Source organism: Carlito syrichta, unplaced genomic scaffold (genome assembly GCF_000164805.1).
Source record: "Carlito syrichta isolate Samal-C Ts95f unplaced genomic scaffold, Tarsius_syrichta-2.0.1 Scaffold313017, whole genome shotgun sequence".
In the NCBI taxonomy this organism is placed as follows: domain Eukaryota; kingdom Metazoa; phylum Chordata; class Mammalia; order Primates; family Tarsiidae; genus Carlito; species Carlito syrichta.
Genome location: NW_007257113.1, coordinates 397809 through 418081, shown reverse-complemented (window position 1 = coordinate 418081; position 20273 = coordinate 397809).

Genomic DNA, 20273 nt, shown 5'->3' with positions numbered 1-20273 from the left:
ATCTTCCCAATCATTTCATAAAATCAGGGAATAAATACACCCTTCAACGGGGTCAAGCAATCAAACCTGCTTAGGGAGTACACAGGGACACGAAACTTCCAGCCTTGGAGGCCCAGTGCCTGCCAGGTGGAGGGCCCTCATCCCTTCCAAAACCGTTTCCATTCTCAGCCCTCAGGGCTTCTGCCACTTGCAGTGGGAAACTAAGGCACATGGAGAAGAACAGTCATGTGAGAACCAGGATGTGTTCAGACCAACTGCAATCCACAATCACTTAGTAGTGCCCAGCCATGTCCACTCCGCAGATGTTTTCCAGGATCCTCCAATACGCACCAGGAACGAGGAGCACTTGAATGATGATCTGGTAGTGGGAGCAAGGTCTGGGCTGGGCCGTAGCACTTCCCAGGTCTGAGAAGCGCCTGGTGTGGCCCAGGCAGCCAGCATCTTGTCTGCGCACTAGGCTGTGGCCAGGCAAGGGGCCACAGAGCCCTGTCTCCCCCATGGAGCTCCACCCCTTGGACCAACTTCTCTGTACTTGGGTGAGGCCACATGACAGTGAGGAGGTGAGGGAGTTATGGGCCCTTCTTAGAGTTTTTCCTTTAACTTTTCATTTTGAACTTCTAGGAATGTTGCAAGAATAGGACAAAGAGTCTCATTATTAAGAGTCGTCCGGTGGCGATTTTCTAATTCCATCATGCCTTTTATGCTTATTCGTTGCCTTGATCGATTGGTTGATTGAGTCAAGAATCTCAGTCTGCTGCCTAGGCTGGAGTGCAGTGGCATGATCATGGCTCACCACAGCCTTGACTTCCTCAGCTCAGGCGATCCTTCCATCTCGGCCTCCCCAGTAGCTGGGACTATAGAACAGACATGTGCCACCCTGCCTGGTTAATTTTTTGATTTTTTGATAGACAAGTTCTCGCTATGCTGCCCAGGCTGGTCTCTCGAATCCCAGGTTCAGGCTATCCTCCTGCCCTGGCCTCCCAAAGTGCTGATATTACAAAGTGTGAACCACTGCACCCAGCCACTTATCAGTTGCTTTCTACAGTAAGGATAAGCACTCCTATTCCTTCATTTGTTCATTCATTCATGTCACTATGGTTTCCTGAGCAACTTTTTGCTCAGTGAGTCACAGTTGTCACTGCTGTTTGAGGCTCAGAGGGTCCCATGTGAGCAGCGGGAGTCATTTGGCTGGCTTCTTCATGTCGTGAGGCAGACCCTGTGTCCTGAGACCGTCTTACTCAGGCTCTTCTTGTGCCTTCTCCACCCCAGCCTGAAATGTGCCTTTCTTTCCAGTAAGCCCTGGTTCCTTTCAGTGGAGAATGGCAGCGGCTGCATTTAAAAATTTGTGTAAACCTCAAAGCAGTGAGCAGCCCCTGAGAAGGAGTCCAGGTAACCCATGTCACAACTTCTGGAGCAATGTACGTTTGCTTACCTGTTCTGATGCAACACCATGGTGTGATCTACACCACTGACTTATACAGGCCAATAACACCAGCAATGGAATATTTTTGCCAAGGACCTTAAACCTGAATCTGATCACAGTTCTCAGGCTAGTTACCAGTTACAGGAGTACAGGGACTGGGCGGCTTCACAGGCAACATGACGGTTAGCTCAGCCAATCAGGGAACATGTAGGTTAAATCAATTGCAAGGAAGAAACAAGAAAGCCGCAGAAGGGAAAGAGACATAGCCATATCCATCAGGTGCAGTGTCTGGACCTGGTTTTGGTTTCACACAGTTTAAAAGATTCAACTGGAAAAATTTAAACACTAGATAATCTAATGATTTTAAAGTATACTTGTTAAATTTGTTAGATGTGATGTGTTATTACTGTTCAGTTACAGAAAGAGTCCTTACTTTTTAGAGGAAAATTCTGAAATATTTATAGGTGAAACAATTATGAGGGCTGGGGTTTGCTTCAAAATACCTTGATGGGGCGCGGGGTACATGGGATGCAGATGGGGCAGGCAGGTGCCGCTGGTAGTTGCTGGAGCTGGCCTGTGGAGAGGTGGCTTTACCATTCTTTCCTCTTCTGTGTATGTCTGAGCCGTTCCATGAACAAAAGCAGTAAGAGGAACTGTATGATGCACACACACATGACACAGGTGGCATGGTCTACTGGTGTGGGAGCATTGCTGTGTGTGGTGTGTGTCATGTAGCATCATGGATTTCAGGGACGTTTTCTACCTTCACATATGCACACTTCAGATGAGAAATCTTCTAAGACCCAGATTAAACTGGGTAGAGATTCAAAACACTTTGACCAAGGACTTTGGCACCAGAGAGTCTCGGGTCCAAATCCGTCTCTGCGCTGGCTGTGCATGCTGGTGACCTCCGCTCTGCTGAGCCCGTGGAAGGATGAGGATCTCCACACTTGGGAGTAGTGCTGTGAGGATCACTTTCTCGTGGCTACCAGAGGTGCTTCTGGGAGCAAAGGCCTGAGCATGTGCTAGAGCCTGCCAGTCCACACTCCCAGCTGCTTTCTGCCTGAAGTTGAGTCCCTCCCTTTTCTCTCGGGCCTGAGTGTCACTTGGCTTACAGTGTGGAGCCTCATTTTATGCTGGTCACCCCACATGTGCTCCGTCCTCTGCTCCATCCAGGCCCTCCCCCACCCCCACTCTGCAACTTTGAGTGCGATCCCCTGCCTGCCTGGGGGCGGCCTCCTCCAGGTCTCCAGACTGGGTTACCTACCCACTTGCAGCACTCTGGCAGCTTGTCTTGTGGCACGACTAATTTGTGTAGCTACATGTTTAGTGTGCGCACGTCTCAGGATATGCAGCTGCCGGGGGGGGGGGGGCATGTTGGCTTTTGTTCACCTCTGCAACCCAATCCCCACCCTGCTGGAGCTGGGAGACAGTCCCAATCCAGGTGAGTGACGCCCGAGCGCACACATACCCAGACATTCCATGAGAGCAGCTTTCTCCTGCTGTTCACTCTGACCAGTGGCATCGGCGGCTTTGAACCACAACATGGAGCCAAACATGGAGATTACCTGAGTGGATGAACAGAGCATTTGTTTTAATTCTAGTAACTTGGCACCTGGACACAGCCCAAGCCCACAGTGAGAGCACACAGCAAACCAGGCACTATGCAGTTAGCAACTTCTCAGTCTACACTCTGTAGAGGCAACGTAGGGAGGGACAGTGGTTTTCCTGAAGAGTGACTGAATGTCTAGAGATGTCAAGGTGAAAAGTGGAATTTCGCAAGGACAGGTGCACAGAGCAAGGGCCTCCCACGAGAGACACAAGTATGTGTTGGACATGGCATCTCCCATTGCAAAGATAAGACAGCAAAACATGCTTTGAGAATTTGTCTGTCATGTAGAAGCAGTTCAGAAACAAGTTTTTAAGATAGTATGTATGCAGAATATTAGCATTTTTTCAGAGCAACTTTGATTGCATTTATTTGCTCAAATAAGCAAAGGCATTCATTTTAGAGAAGCCCATCTGACCTAAATTGCTTTGCCACTGGGGAGGTGGGGGTACCATGGTCGTGCTTTCTTGTTAATAAGCTCTAAAAAGCAAACACACTCGTTATTTTTCTTGTTTCTTAGGGAACTTACTGAATCTCTGTACTGGGGATTATAGCTTTCATAGAGACGAGAGCAGGGACCACAGAAGCCAGAATGAAACAGCATTTTAAAGTGTGTGGCAACACAAGGGCCAGCGTCTCTTACTCAAAGCATAGGTAGGAGAAATATCAAGACTCAAGTCATGGCTGACATTCTCAAGGGAGACGCAAGGTCTGGGTGAGAAGACAGCATCTGAGGGAGCCGGGTGAGGGGTCACACTGGGCCACGGCATGAGAGATGCTGTCGATGAATTACCGAGTGAATGACAGAATCTCATTTTGATAGGAGTTTCAGAAACGGAGTCAACATTCAATGGTAAGAAGTGATAGACATGCGCGTGGAAAGCTATCAGGGTCCTCTCCAGTTTCATGATTCTTTGGTACTAATTTCCTCTATGCCAGCTGTGTCAGTTCTATGATCAAGTCAGCATAAGCAAAAGGTTTGTTAATTTTTAAGTTAATTTTAACTTTACAATTATTGAACCATAAGGAAAAATATGTCTTCTTCATGGTCTGGGATATTTCATAAGAACCTTGATTGGTTTAGTGACTCTTACTACACCACTCAGCACTGGGATGTTATTTTATTTTTACAGAAGTGACCTGAGGTGTGTTTTTGATAGGATTCATGATATTTCCAAATTCCTCTTTTGCATTTACTCATCCTGACCTGTGGGGTAGGGAGGAAGGAAGGAAAGAAGGGAGAAAGGACGTGTGATCTCAGACGGATGCTTCCAACATGGACCGCTCACTTGCGGAAGGTCAGGTATCATTTTGTTTGATTTTATGAATTTCATCCCCTTCTTAGAAGCTTAGGAAAGCTTTGGTATAAAAAGTTGGAATATAAAATGCTATATTAAAAAGGGCATATTAATAAGGAGAAAGCACCCTAAATGTGGGAATTCCAGTTAAGATGAAGAAGCAACAGTTAGAACCCTTTCTGCTCCTCAAAGGCAAATGTTTTTGAAGCAAGAGAGAGGAAGGAGCCGGCAGGGCCACAGAGCTGCTGCAGGCAGGAACGATGAGGTAGGGCCCAAAGACACAGGCTCTGGGGATCCCTGTTCAACCTGATAAGGAGCCGGTCAGTGTCTCTGGAATCAAACAGGACCAGAGACATAATGAAGTTGTCTGGACCTAACAGGTTCACTGGGGCATGGCTGGTGGCAGGAAGGTGATAGAGAGAGAGAAAGGGAAATATTTAAGACAAGGTCTGATCAGTGAAACAGAGTGGAGACTGGAAAGAGCCACCCCGCTCTAAACGCAGGGACCAATTCTGGTTGGAATGTCTTCATCTCTCAGGAGGAGGAGCTCAGTCTTAACTTTTCAGGTCACTCTGCTGACCCCCCACCGATTCTGAGAGTCCAAAGTCAGCTCATATTTCCAAATGCCAGGAAGGACCCTGCGAATGTGGGGCTCTTCAGAGTGATGAGGAGAGGAGGCCACATGTCTCCACTGAGGAGCTCTGCTTTTGGGTGCCTGCCACAGGAGAGCCAGCACTGGCTGTGTCCTCAGGGAGGACAAATTAATTTTAACAAACTGACTCAAACAGAACTCGGAAGGTTGGTATGTTGCAATCTCCTTTCCTCCCTTCCTGTTTCAAAGTTGTTCCAAAAGCTAAGCATGCTGTTTCGATTTGCCTGGCTATTCCCTGTTCACTCCCCACCCAGGCAGTGCCCTGAGGATGGAGAATCTTCTGCACAAAAATGACCACTGTCTTCTTGGCATAAGCTGGGTTTGTGGCTTGAAGGAGTGAGCACGGTGTGAATACAGTGTGAACATGGAGGCCTGGAGTGCAGTGGTGTGTCCTGGGGAGTGAGGCCAGGGCTGGCCCTCGGCATGGGACTCTGGTCTCTTACTGCACCTGTGGACAGAGTCATGGGGTATGGAAGGGGGGGATTGCCTCCTCCACTCTAAAAGATCCCAAGAGTCAAACTATGGTACAGTGGTGACAACAGGGCTCTAGGAAAATGGTACTGATGGTGTGAATGGAGCCAAGAGCTCATCTTTCAGACCTGGTTCTGTCCAGTGACCCTGGTGAGTCACATCCTCACTTTGCCATTTGAAACACGTGCACAAGCCCAGGTCCTGTCCATCCCTACATTCAAATCTTCTCTCATTTTTAAGGTGGTGTCTGATGGGCTCATGACAGACTGGATGAATACCTGGTGACACATATTTGTGTGTGTGTGTGTGTGTGTGTGTGTGTGTGTGTGTTTGTGTATGTATGTGTGTTTGTGTTAGTGGGCTTGGAGGTAGGGTCTGTACTATTTATCCTTTTTCATAATTCCTTCCCTTTTCCTCCTTCTTCAAGAGTACAAGAATTTAGGTAACAAAATGTCTCTTCTGTACTGGCGTAATTTGACCTTAAACTCCTAAGGTGAAGTGAAATGGGCTTACAGTAAGTGTCAGCCTGCCTGCCTCTACTGGTTCACCTTGGGCAGCCTATTCTCTGAAAGACAGCTACTTCCCTTTGATGAGCTTACTGATTCACTAAAGTGTGCACAGGGCACCTCCTTCATGCCACACATCCCTTTGGGCCTTAGAGAAAGAGGGTGTGACACCATGCCAGGCCATAAGACACACTGGGTCACTCTTGGGCAGAGGAAGTACACGCCCACCACATCCAGCTTGAAGGTACAGGGTTACTCCTGGGGTGAAGGGGTGAGCGTCTGATGCCCACTGGGGTTCTGACCTATCCTCAAGTACATGGAGAGTCCCACTGCCCAGACCTGGAATTGAGTATGACCTTACAATTGGCTCTGGCCAGTGACAGACAGTGCATGGGGGGATGTGTGTCACAGCAGGCTGTCGCATGTAACAGCTGGTGTGTCACTCTTCCGGCTTCACCCCTGAACCAAGAGCTTGGACGCCCTGTGGCCTTTTGTTTTAGGGTCTTCACCAAGTCCTGCAAAAAGAATTGGACTTTAAAAACTTTTCATCCAACTGACCAACCAGTATGTAGAACTGCCCGATATTTATAATACAGCTGGAGATTGTTGTATACTCCTCTTTAACTGTACCTTAATATATTTTTAAAATCATCTCTCCTATTTATAGGCATTTCTAAGTTTTGGCAGTTGGAACAATATTTCATTGAACTTCTGTGTACACAAATTATTGCGATTGCTGTTCAATTTTCCATTTTAACAGATTTCTAGAAGTGGAATTGTTTTGTCAAAAGGAATAGGCATTTTAAAGACTCTTGAGATACATTTATAAAGTCTCACTAAAAAATGTATACCAAGCTATAACCTTACATGCTGTGTTCACCAACAATATGTAAAAGTATTGTGATTTAAATGATTTGCTTGCCAATTGGATAAGTGAGAATAGTATATGAAAGTTATTTTAATTTTAATTTGCTTAACAGAGTAGTTGAAGAACTTCTGATCTGTTGTCTGAGCTCACTTTCTTTCTATTGCATCCAGGTCCCCCTTACTCACTAGTGAGGACCTATGAGGTGCTGGGTATGTAGTGTAGAGTTCATAATACACCAGGGTAGATCTATTCATCTCCTTTTTTACTGACGGACGGAATACTTGTGTGCCTCGCCGAGGGCCATGTGATTAAACAAAGGCCCTTGCAGTCCTGGTTGGGCAGCTGGGTGCTGAGCACAGGGCAGTCTGTGCCCTGCAGAGGACTCTTCCTCCTGGAAAGGATGGGTTGACCCTTCTGCACATCCCGTGAATGTGTTTAGAGGTAACATCTCAGTGAGTTTTTCATTATGAGAGGGTGTACTTTTTGTCTTTATTTTAAAGATCAACAGTATTTAAGGTATGATTTACAAGCAGTGAGACATACATTGTAAGTACACAGTTGGGTGGGTTTTGGGAAATGTGTTGCTCACCAGGCCAGCCCCACAGGGGAGACAGAGAGCTTCCCATCACACCCAGAAAGTGCCCTCGAGTCCCCAGGCAATCTCCTGCCCCCCAGGTGACCGCTGCTTTGACTTCTGTGACTAGTTCTAGATTTTCACATAAAGGCACTCTTTTTTCCAGTGTGCTTCTGAATGGCATCTTTGCAGTCTCATGCATCAATACTTTCCTAGCATATTTCTTAGGGGTTTGTGAGATTTCTTCATGGGAACCAAGATTTCTTCATGGGTGGTGGAGGTGGGAGACCCCCATGTGGGAAGGGTGGGTCAGCTCTGAGGCTTATCTTCGGTGTGTCTGGTAGGCTACCTCAGTTTCTGCTGGGAGTAATCCCTGATGGATACTGATAGGCTTCCGGGGTGGAGACACCTGGGGAAGTGGCCCCACCCAGCCTCCCAGAGGAGACAGTGGCCTCAACCCCACCACCCTTGTCTACTTGTCTGATTAAAGCCTCATTTTCTGACACCTGGAGCAGGGGCTTGGGTGATCGGTTGGGAACAGGTAGGGGAGAGCGCAGGCCCCAGGGGCTGCGGGTCTTGAGTGGGGCCAAGAACTTTGTCTGGGTGGAACGGATGAAATTCTAAGACCCTTGGCCACTGTAATGAAAGCACCTGTGTGTACCTTCTGACCTGCCTGCCTTCCTTGTCACAGAAGTATAAGTTCTGGGCAAAAATAGGAAGCTGTTTACTTCAGTACAGACCGTAGCAACTCTGGGCACAATTTTCAACATTTTTCTCCTGCCACGTTGCCTTTCCCTTCTTGCCCACTCCCTGCCCCCTACACCCTGTGCCTTTTTAGAAAATACATAAATACACCTGTTCAGAAGGACCATCTGACTGAAAGAAAAGAGAGCTGTGTGCCCTGATTCATTTTCACCTTAGTTCAATTTAATCAAAGCAGCCGTGTGCCATGGTTCTTCTGTGCTGATGGCTCGTCACAGCTGTGGCCATCCCACACACCTCACCATGGGCAGTCGGTGTCATGGGGAACAGGGAAGGCCAAAGGTCTCCAGGCTGTGTCTGGTCCTAACTCTGTGTTCTCTGCTTGATCAAGGGGATTATGTCACAAGTGTGTGCGTGGGCACCCTTTTCCCCTGTGGAGATGTGGGGCTGCCCTGGGCTCTCTAATGCTGCATCAGACCCTGGCAAACAGTGAGATCCCCCAAGACCCACTCTAGTGTGGCCCCTATCTTGGACTCAAGAAGACACCTTGCACCTGGACTCACCTCTCACCGGTGTGGGGTTCTGAGCTCTTTATTCCATCAGGCTGCTGTTGGGGACACAGCTGAGGGGTCATGGCAGGGCTCAGGGACAGGAGAGCTCAGGGAACAATCACTGAAAAAGAGAAATGTGTGAAGACTCTTGAATGCAGTAGAACATGGTTCTGTGGCAGATGGGACAGCACTGGTCACATGTTGCCTGTGGGAAGCGGGACCCAGATGTGCTCCCAGCTGAGTCAGGGCATGGCTTACACAGCAGGCACCCCAGAATGGTCACTCCTTCTTGTGGCCTGGGAAGGCCTTGCCTATCAGTGGGATGAGGACCTGCAGTGTGGATAGGAGAAAGGTTGTGAGACAGGCTCTGGGCCAGCGAGGCAGACTCAGGCAGAGCCACAAGGAGCATGTCCACAGCTACATCGAGATCTGTTCAGCACCACGGCACAAGCGACCAGTCTGTGTCATTCCCATGTGGAGGCAGGGACCTCCCCTTCAGGCCCTTGACCTTCAACACCAGGCGAACACCAGGGCAGAGTCAGCGTGTGTGGCCTCTTCCACCTACCGGGCCCATTCCTGGACAGAGCACCTGCTCTCGAGAGATTTCCACCCGATGCACATGAGGTGAAACTTGGACAGTCATCCGAGTCATGTGAAAATATTCTAAAATAGTTCAGAACTTACTCTCAACATAATGGCACAAATGACATGATTACTCGGAAAAAATCAACCTCCTTTTAGTGTCGTGCTGTAGCTATCTGACTTGAGAGAAAACATCATTGTACCCCAAAGAGAAACTTCGGCAGTGAGAAATTGAACATTGCAGGTTGACAGATGCCCAGAGCCAGAGGACAGCAGCTTCAGAGCCATGAGCATGTACCTGCATGGTCATTGCACGTGGTGGGTGTGGAAAGAGCCTGCACCTCTCGAGGAGACACCCCCATAACCTGCCGGTGTTTCTGTCTCTGGCTCAGCTTTGACCCATCTGCATGGCTTTCTCCTGCATATCCAACCCCGAGGACCCCATCACAGCAACATGCTGAGCCGTTCCTTCCCTGGCCACGGACTCTGAAGACAAGAGCTGGCAGTTCCTTTTGCATTTCTGGCATCTGTGCTCCTGTAGGTTCCAGCAATTGGAGGCGAGGGAAGCACAAAAATGAAATGTGGGGTTGGCAGGAGGTAGGTGACCCATGCTCCATCGACAGTGAGGGTTGGGTGCCATCCTCTGTGTGCCTGTCAGCTGGGTGTGCTGAACCCACTGTTACCAGCTCCAAACATTCGCAGCCAGGTCCTTCCTTCTTGCATGAAAGCATGCAGGGGCCTGGGTCTGAGCCTCCTGGAAGTGATTTGGAGTTCACAGGGACTTGCTTGCACCGAGCTCTCCAGGCATCCATCCTCCAGGTGTCCACATCTCAAGGCTCAGGGAGCTTCCACTCCCCTTGGGCCTTGCTGGGGATGTAGCCAGAGACCACACCATCCAGGCCTCACAGAGCGCAGACAGGAGGGTGGATCCTCGTATCCGGGCTTCTCTCAGGCCTGCCTCCCACGGGACTGAAGGGCCTCTCAGGTTGCATCTGCACGTGCCCACAGGAAACGCAACGACCTCCAGAGATCTCTGAAGTTCTAAGAAGTGGGTTTTGACATCCTGTGCACTTTCACTTTCTCATTTTGTTCTCTGGAGGAAGTGAAAATTCCAAATTAGCGAGTGAGACCCATTTGGAGCCACGAGACTTGTGCCATTTGTGTGTTTTCTCTCACAGGGGCACCACACGTGGTCCTCTCCCATGAAGAGGTCCTTGCCCCGGGTTCACTTCGGGATGGAGGATGGCTCTGGGACCCTGTGCTCTGAGGAGGGACCCTGAGGCTCCTTCAGCCTCTGTGGCTGCAAACTTTGTGTTCACAGTGGCCACATACTCCAGATCTGCAGCCTCCCTGTGTCCCATGGGGCTCTTGCTAATGCTTGTGGGGTACCTTACTGGCAGGAACATGCAGGTAGAAGGAACCCCCATCTGGGACCCCATTTGTCTTCCAGAATCCTAAGAGAGTATCGCCCTTGGCGATGCTCAGTTGAAGGGGATGGGATGTGGGATGACCTGAGTTGAGGGACTGTCGCTCAGTAGATGGTGTGGTGGATAAGAGAAAGCCCAAAGACATCAGCTGCTAGGACCCAGAGCCCCAGGACATGTCACGAGGACACGTGGCAACAAGACTTTGCAGAATGACCAAGTTAGCAATCTTGAGAGGGAGGTGGGGATTATCCAGGATCGTCCAGAAGGGCCCAATACAAGCACAAAGATCTTTGCAGGAGGCGGAGGGAGGCCAGAGTTGGACCAGGCAGAGGTGGGGGTCAAAAGGCTGGGATCTGCTACATAGCTGGCTTAGGAGCGGAGGAAGGGGCCGCGAGCCCAGGAATGCGGCAACCTCCAGAGCTGGCAGAGGCTTGGGACAGACTCTCCTTGGAAGCTCCAAAGATCCTCCTAATGAGCCTTGGGATCCAACCCAGTGAGACCCACGTCAGATGTCTGAGATGATATGGTGTGCTGTGTGAAGCCCTGAGTGTATGGTAGTTTTTACAGCAGCAAGAGGGACTAATGGGAGGGCAGCTCCTCAGGAGGGACCCAGAGACACGCTGGACGAGGCAGTGTGGCGTTCCTGCACAGTCATCAACTGTCTGCAGCAGATGTCTCATACATGGTCCTTAGAGATTTGGGCCTGGTGTGGTGGCTCATGCCTGTAATCCCAGTACCTTGGAAGGCCGAGGAGGGAGGATCACTTGAGCCCAGGAGTTTGAGACGAGCCTGGACAATATAGCAAGATCCTGTGTCTCCAAAAAAGTAAAATATTAAAAAAGCTCCTTAGCACTTTATTTCCTTGTGCCTTGAAGACTAACTCTAGATGTCCTATGACAGTGAAGCTGCACAGACAGAAGACCCACAATGCTCTGGCAGGATACCTCTGTGAGCAGGCGCTTGAGTGGATGCCTCGAGGGAAGGGATAGCGCCGTGCTCTGTCTCCGTGTGGGCTTGCAGCACGTGGGCTCTGTGCAGGGGCAGGTCCTGGGTTTTTTTCTCAGCCAACGGTTGAGTGCAGTCAACTGTGTAATCCAGAACCTAGGGTGCCCTGTGAGGGAAAATGCTCGGTCTTTCCAAAACGCTGCAAGAACGTCAGTGACAGGATGAGCGACAGGTGTGGGAGCAGCTGCCCGAGTCATGACTCTTCTTCCCTAAATGGGTTTCTGTGGGGAAACCAAGGGCTTTCAGAAGCACTGTGTTTGGAAATATTCAAGGAATGTTCTTGTTTTCCTCTCACTGCAGTAATCATTCTAGTACGCGTAAGCCAGATCTAGGGGCCGGCCGCCGGACAAGAAGAGAGTTGCAGGAACAGAAGGTCTCGCGGAAGTCCCGTTGTTGCTCCAAAATACATTTGCTTCTTTCCTGGTAACTTTCTGGGATGAACTGTTGATTCCTTTATAGACTCAGACAAAAATAGACCCTCGGAGATGGCGTGTGAGTTGCACGTATGTCCCTTGCAGACATGGGATGGGGTGGTGAGAGTCTCTGTGTCCTGACTAGGAGTCCCCGAGGGATGGCTTGTCTCTGCTCTGCCTCCGCAGCCTTCCCAACAGTTGTGACACCCTGAAGTCAGGGGCTGGTCATGTCCGCCCTCACCCCACAGATATCTGTGGCATCTGTCAGTGCTGGGCCTGTGCTCGGAGCAGGGTAAACACGAGGCTGTGCAGTTGAACATTTATGGTTGGTCGGACAGACGTGAGGTGTGTGCACTCCCTGCACCAGAGATAACGTGGGGCCTGGTTTGCAAGGCTGGGAGCTCTGCCCACGGTTCTGGCACCCCCAGCACCCAGACTGCAAGCTACCTGAGCGTTGTGTGTCCACGCTGGCTACCTCATGAGGAGTCTGGCCTGAGCCAATTAAGCTCGGTTTTGCGTGGATGCTGACAGACCTCCCTGCCTGCTTCAGATGACCATGGGTAGCCCCAGGGACCCACACATTCCTACTGGAAAAGCACTAGGGTCTCTCACAGGTTTGTAGCAACAGACACTATTTGTTCATGGTGTGCTTAACTCGTGGGAAGAAAGTCAACGTAGGGCCATGCGGTTAAGTAGTGACAACCACTGTTTTGAGATTAAAAGAAGAATGTTCCCTGTAAGAAATAAGTGCATGCTTGTCCCTGATGCCATCCAGGTGTGGGACAGAACCCCATGGACCCTCATATTTGCTGGGTTCTAGGAGGTTTTCTCCCTAGCCTTTTTTTTAGCAAGTGCCTTCAGCCAGCTTGAGTGTGACCTGGCCTCAGGTCTTGCAGAGTGACTACCAGTCACCTCTCTGAGCTTGGATGACATCCTGGGCTTCTTGGTGGGTAGAATGGCATCTGGTCTTCTGCACTCTCCTGCTGTTTGTCGGCTCAAGGTGACACGGGAAACTGTCCCGCTGACTCAAGCAGCAAGCTCTTTGGCTGTTACCAAGGATGCTTCACTCTGGGCCGACTTCCGTGGGAGGCTGGTTGTTGCCCCCACCTCATGTGGTCGGCTCCATGCAGAGGGTGTGGCTGGTGGATTCGTGCCTAGGGAACTGCCTTGATCTTCCTCCCACGTGGCATCCTCAGCGGGCCAGGTGGTTGTCGCGGAGGTCAGGAGCCACTCTGCTATGGATGGGTGGTCACGGCAAGGAAGAGGGTACAGTTCCAGGAACCGTGGCTGCCTCTGTCTTGGACATGACTGCTTTTCCTCAGCATCCTGGGCACTTCCTTTCCCTCTTGTGTACTGAGTGGGTTTCCTGGGGCCTCTGTGGCAGTCAGAGCAATAAGATAGCTATTCTTTCATGTCCTAGGGACAGAAGCCAAGAGTCAGTGTAGGCAGGCTGGCCCCTCCGAGACCGTGAGGGAGAGTCTGCTTCAGCCTCTCCGGTTCCTGGTGGGTGCTGGCAACCTCTGGCATTCCTCGGCTTGTAGATGCCTCACCCGGTCTCCGCCTCCCTCTCCACATGGCCCCCTTCCTCATGTATCTTGTCTTTTTTCCTCTTTCAAGGATACGACTCATCAGATTTAGGGCTGGCCCTACTCTGGAATGATCTCATCTCCACCCCCAACTCTCTGCAAAGACCCTATTTCCAGATGAGGCTTTGGGTGGACGTGGATGCTGGGGAGGAGCATTCTTTCCACTATGGGGGCTTTGATCCCCATCAGTCAAATAAATTTTCCCAGAGCACATATGTTATGCAAGTTTCTTCAGGGAGTGTTTCCTGAGAACCTTTTTATTTATTTATTTATTTTTACTTTTTGAGTTGGAGTCTCACTCTGTTGCCTAGGCAGGAGTGCAGTGGCACACTCACAGCCACCCCAGTGTTGACCTACTGGACATCGGCGATCCTTCCGCCTCAGTCTTCCAAGTAGCCGGAACTGCAGATGTACGCTACCATGCCTGGCTAATTTTTTATTTATCATAGAGACAAGGTCTCGCCACGTTGCCTGGACTGGTCTCAAACCTGCAGGCTCAGGCAATCCACTCACCTCGGCCTCCCAAAGTACTGGGATTACAGGCTGAGCCACTGAGCCCGGCCTCTGAGAGTCTTTTAAAATTCAAAGCCCCTGGGGAGTGTGAATGAAGATAAAACAGCACTCCTAGAAGACGTGATGGAGAAGCCATGCACAGAGCTCTGCAGACGTCCATGACCGGCGTGTGAGTGGACACGTGGCAGGGCATCCTCACCAGACACCGCATGCTGATGGCACTGCAGGAATGATGGGGAGCTGCTCAGTGGTGAGGGTATGGTCAGCACACTAATACAAAGACTGCAGGGATGGTGACAACTGTGTGTGTTTCCCAGATAGATGGCCGCACAGATGAAAACCTACCTGTGATCATCTGTATCAGGAATTGTTCTCGGAGCCACACGGAACATGCATCCTCGGCACGCGAGTGCGGGGTCTCCCAATGCTCTGCCTCTTAGGGCGGCAGCCAGGCAGGAGGGAAGAGCATCACCCACCTTTGGTACACAAAAATCCATTCCGCAGTTTTCACCATCCCTTACTGACAAACAGGATTTTAAATCCCTTTATCTGGAGACAAACAGAAAGTGTGTGCTTGTGGCGAAAAATTTGAGCTGATATTCCTGCCAGCTGTTAAGAGACACATGCAAAAAAAAAAAGGCCAGTGACATCTGGCTGGCATTGATATTTTGTGACAGAAGTATCTTTTTCCTGAGGGTGTTTTCCAAGTGACCGTGTCTCAGAATCCTGTCTCCTCTCTGCCCAGCCGCTTCAGCCTCCAGTTCCCAACCTTTGACCTCTTTGAAAAACAAAAAGAAAGTGATCATATTGACCAAAGCAACTGTAACCCAAATTGCGGCTGCATAATTGGGCACGGTGACACGATGTTGGCTCAGATGAAACAATGGCCGCAGCTGCCCTTACATCCCCGGCGAGGACTCCTGCATCCGGTCCTGCAGCCGCTCAAGGGGCTTTGTGAAAATGGACAGGGGTGGGCAGAGTTCTCTGTGCTGTCCCATGCCCACCCTTTCTTCTCTGCCCTCTCCTAACCAATTTTATACTCTGGGGATTTATGCTTTAATTGCTAAAAAAGTAAATACTATCAAGAAAATGAACTGAAGAGCCTGTGAATGTCTTCTCTGGAATTGTCAAGTCTGTTCTGCCCAGTTTTCCCAAGATGAAAATGGGCCAGTTCTGTGAGGGAGGTGTGGGCGGAGGTGTGGGCAAATGCATTGTTTCCAGGCTGCCAGATCCCTCTGTGGTGGGCCTGAGGCTGCTCCAGCACGCCAGGCACCAGGTAGTGATGTTGGGTCGACAGCAGTCCCCACATGCACAGTGGTCCCATAAGATACTAACTGAGACAGATGAGTCCCCTTACTATGTGGCGTCATAGCACAACGCTTCACTCAGGTGCCGTGGCAACACTGGTGTAAACTGACTGCACTGCCCATCACACAGAAGTATGAAATAGAAGCACATGCGATTATGAATGTCACATAATACTTGAAGTTAAAGGACTATGTCACTGGCTGTTTACTATACCAAGCTTTTTATTGTTATTTTAGAGCGTGTTCTTTCTATGTCTAAAAAGACAGTCAGTTGTAAACAGACCCAGGCAAGTCCTTCAGGAGGTGTTCCAGAAAAAGGCGTTGTCCTTACAGGAGATGTCAGTTCCATGTGTGTGGTTGTCCTGAAGACCTTCCAGTGGGACGAGACTTGGAGGTGGAAGATGCTGGTATGGTTGATCAAACACTGTGCAGGCCTAGGCTAACGAGTGGATTTGTGCCTTAGTTTTTAACAAGTCTAAAAAGTTAAAAAGTTTATTGGATAAGGATATAAGAAAGAAAATTCTTATGGTTTGAGGTTTTACATTTAGGTCTTTAATCCATTTAGAGTTAATTTTTGTGTATGGGGATAGATAGGGGTCTTGTTTGAGTCTTCTGCATGTGGTCAGCCAGTTTTCCCAGCACCATTTACTGAATAGGTTCTCCTCTCCCCAGTGGTAGGTGGTGGAGGCTTTGTCGAAGATGAGTTGGTTGAGAAATTGAGGTTTTGCTTCTGGAATCTCAATTCTATTCCATTGGTCTATATGCCTGTCCCTGTACCAATACCAAGCTATTTTGTTTATTATAGCTTTATAGTAAAGTTTGAAGTCTGGTAATGTGATACCACCTGCTTTGTTTTTTTTTTTGCTGAGGATTGTTCTGGCTATTCTTGGTCATTTGTGTTTCCATATGAATTCCTGTATTGTTTTTTCTAGGTTTGAGAAGAATGTTGTTGGTAATTTGATGGGTATTGCATTAAATCTGTAGATTGCCTTAGGTAGGATGGACATCTTCACAATGTTGATTCTTCCAATCCATGAGCATGGGATATTTTTTCACTTGTTTGTGTTATCTTTGATTTCTTGGAGCAGTGTTTTGTAGTTTTCATTGTAAAGGTCTTTCACATTTCTGATTAGGAAGATGCCAAGGTATTTCATTTTTTTTTCTTTTTTGTGGCTATTGTGACTGGGATTGTGCTTTTTATTTGGGTTTCTGTTTGTTTCTTCTGCCTCCCCTGGTTCCGGCCTGCCCCAGGATGTGCACACAACTGGCTCAGTAGGCAACAGAGGACCCAGAATGAAACACGTGAGACAAAAATTCTTCCCTGGAATCAGCGAAGGACAGGAAAAATTGGTAGTTATTCCATAAACAAGAGTTCACGGAAACAGCCTCTGCACCAACAGCTTCAAAGTCCTTGTTTCAATGGAAGGGGATCTTGGAAAAAAAACAAACTGATACCCAACCTGATGCTTTCTGCCTTTGGACCTGGGGGTCATCTAGTAACTGCCCAGCTTTTAACGTGACGTTACCCAGAAAACAGAACTCAGAACCCCATGCTGCTGCTTCTGTGGTTTTGATTGTGGGGAAGTGGCAACATGGTCTGTCTCACCCCACACGAGTGCCATCCTGCCCCTGAGTCCTGGTGTCCCTGTCTTTGTCAGTGGATGCCAGTACCCTATCCATTCCTTCTGAAGCTACATGGGTGCCTAAAATGTACTGATTAATCTCTAAAAAAGTAAAAGCTGCTTCATGGGCTATATTTGTGTGAACAAGTGTCACAAAATTTGGTTTAGATCCCTGTAAAAAAAAAACTTCAATTCTTCCTCATAATTTGGTGCAGAGAATAGAATAGAAGATAAGAGTGTCAGGTGGCAAGGAAGCTTCAAAACGTGTGAGCAGCTGAAGCCCTGAGAGGTCAAGGGACTGGCCTAAGATCACACAGCAGAGAGCAGCTGTGCTGTGCTCAAGCTCAGGCTAACTTTCCACCCAGTGGGTGCTTTTCTCATCTTTCATGAATATTAAGGAGGGTGGGCTTGGTGGCTCAGCCTGTAATCCCGGTACTTTGGAAGGCTGAGGTGAGTGAATTTCCTGAGCCTGCAGGTTCGAGACCAGTCTGGGCAACTTGGTGAGACCTCATCTCTATGACAAATAAAAAATTAGCCAGGTGTGGTAGCGCATGCCTGTAGTTCCGGCTACTTGGAAGGCTGAGGCTTAAGGACCACCAGAGCCCAGCAGGTTGATGCTGGAGTGGCCATGAGTGTGCCACTGCACTCCAACCAAAAATAAAAATAAATAATAATATTAAGGAATAGTTGTACATGGCAAGTTTGGGACTAGACTTTGGTGACAAGCTTATGGTTTTCCTGTACAGCAGCAGTAGGACACAGCTTTGACTGTGGTGGCTATTCATGGCACCCACATGGGTGCATCCTGGATACCTACGTCATCTAATCTGGGAGGTTTGCTAGTTTCCAACAGTGTGGTGCACTGTAGACTTAAAACAACTTTAAAGACATGACATCCTGATAATGGGCAAAGGGAGAAGAAGGAGGTGTGACGGGGCCTTGGTGTTGCAAGAAGGAAGTAGGCATCAGGCACAGGCCTGTACTTGCGCCCTGTCTTCCTTGGAAGCGTGTGCCACTTGTGTGAATTGGCATGCACAGAGAAGGCTCCAGATTCTGTCTGCTTTCTTCCTTGGGGGCCTGGGTGTGACTCAGGTGGTATTCTGGGAAGTCACAGGGAAGGTGCTCGGGTCAGAGCTTCTCAACCACAGCGTCCACACATCCCAGGGTTGCCAGGTAGGCGTCAGGTCCATGGACCCTGGCTCAGAAGGGAGGGCCTGTAGCCCCATCCTGAGGAGGGAGACCAGGGATTGGAACCCAAGATGGTGTGACCCTGCAGGTGGCTAGCCCCGTTCTCTCCTCACCTGGCTCCTGAGAAGCCAAGGACGATGATGCATTGGATGTTGGGCAGAGGCTCTCCTGGGATGAATATGATGGGGTGTGGTGAGAGGAAGTCCACCTCCTGCTCCCTCGGCCGCGGTGACGGTGTTGTACCAAGGAGGGAAGAGTGGCATTGCTTTCCCAGCAGTCTCTGACTGCTGATTGCTTGGCTTTCCTCTGTTCGTTGTTCTCGTCTCCAGCTGGGAGGACTGACCTACACAGGCGTGTGTTGCCCTCATCCGTGAAAGCTTCCAGGAGACAGCCTGGAGCTGGGCTAAGCACATTTGCACCTGTTCACTCTACAGGGGTCTTTCTGTGGGATTCAGGATGATCATATTGGCTGGACTTGACGGTCCAACAATATTGACAATGACATGTGTTTATGATAGCCAGAGCCATAATTTTGTCTTTCCTTACTTTTTATAAATCACTTACACATATTTTATCTAATTAATCTCAGCAAAGCCAAGGTCTTCAAGTTCAGAAGAGCTGCAATGGGGTCCAGGTATAGGTATGGGTGGAGGGGCATGCACCTATGGAAAACATTTCTAAGGTCCATTTTCAAGAGAATTGAGCAGTGGCATTTTGGGAGAAGGCACAGAAAGAATATCTTCATAGTTTGTGTTCATCATTGTTGTGAAAAGAGTGGCTGTTTTATGGAGTGACAAAAATTGAACAGGAAGGTTGTGTTTAGGAAGAGAAACAGCTCTACATTGCCCGTGGATGTTACTCTCCTCAGCAGAGTGTGGTGTGTGCAGTTACTCAGCAAGGTGGCTGCAGATCACAACCACTAACTGCAAAACAGATCAGAGTAAGCCCTCTTGTGAGTGGCTTTAGCTGGTGTTGTATTTGTACTATGAGCATTTATTTTCTGTTGCTGCATTGTTCTCAAAGGGTCTGTTTATTCTTGTATTCTGATCCTCAGCCAGAAGCGGCACTCCACAAGGGCTTCCTGGTGTCGACACTGGGCCTGAGCCACCTCTGAACGCCACCAGGGAGGACTCCAAATTCTTCTTTGTTATAAGGCATGGTTTAAATTCTGGATTGATAGAACCATGGCACAGAAAGTTTGGAAACTAAAACGTCTCAATCCCAGGATTCTTGATCATGTCATTTGCCATTTTTCTTGGATTTCTTTTTCCCATGTGCACTTTTTTTATAAAGTTACAATCACGATGTATGAACATTTTTTCACCCTGCTTTTATTTTCACTTAACATTATGTTAAGTGCGATTTCTATGTTGCTAAACAATCTTCAAAATCATAATTTAAAAAGATTGATTAATACTTCATTGGGCATTTATTTTGAAAATTCTCTCCTATAAATGGCACTATGACTAGCAATACCCCTCCCTCACGCCATATTGATTATTGGGTCAAAGAGCACAAACACGATTTTGTTCCTGGATACACATGGCCAAATCTTCCCCCATAAATGGAACCAATTTCAGCACTGTGAATACTTAAGAATATCTGTTTTACCACAACTTACCATTAACTTTTTGTGATGTAATGAAATAAATAGTTATTCTCATTACACTAACCATGAGCAAGTCTGGCCTTTCTCTCATTAAGATGTACAAATTTCCTTTATCTAATGGGATATTAATGGTTTTCTTATCAAATGATTCTCCTATCAATTTGTTTGATCTTGTTACATAATAAATAATCCCCTATGTTGCTATAACTCCTTTTTAACTCTCTGGGGTTGTCAGAACATATCAGGAACATCAAAGGCCCTCTTTTAATTTCCACATAGAACCTGTGTTTATTTTTACTTTAATATGTTTTACCATTTTGTTGATCAAAGGCCTACTTAACTGCCAGAGAGAGCAGCTGTTGAGAGT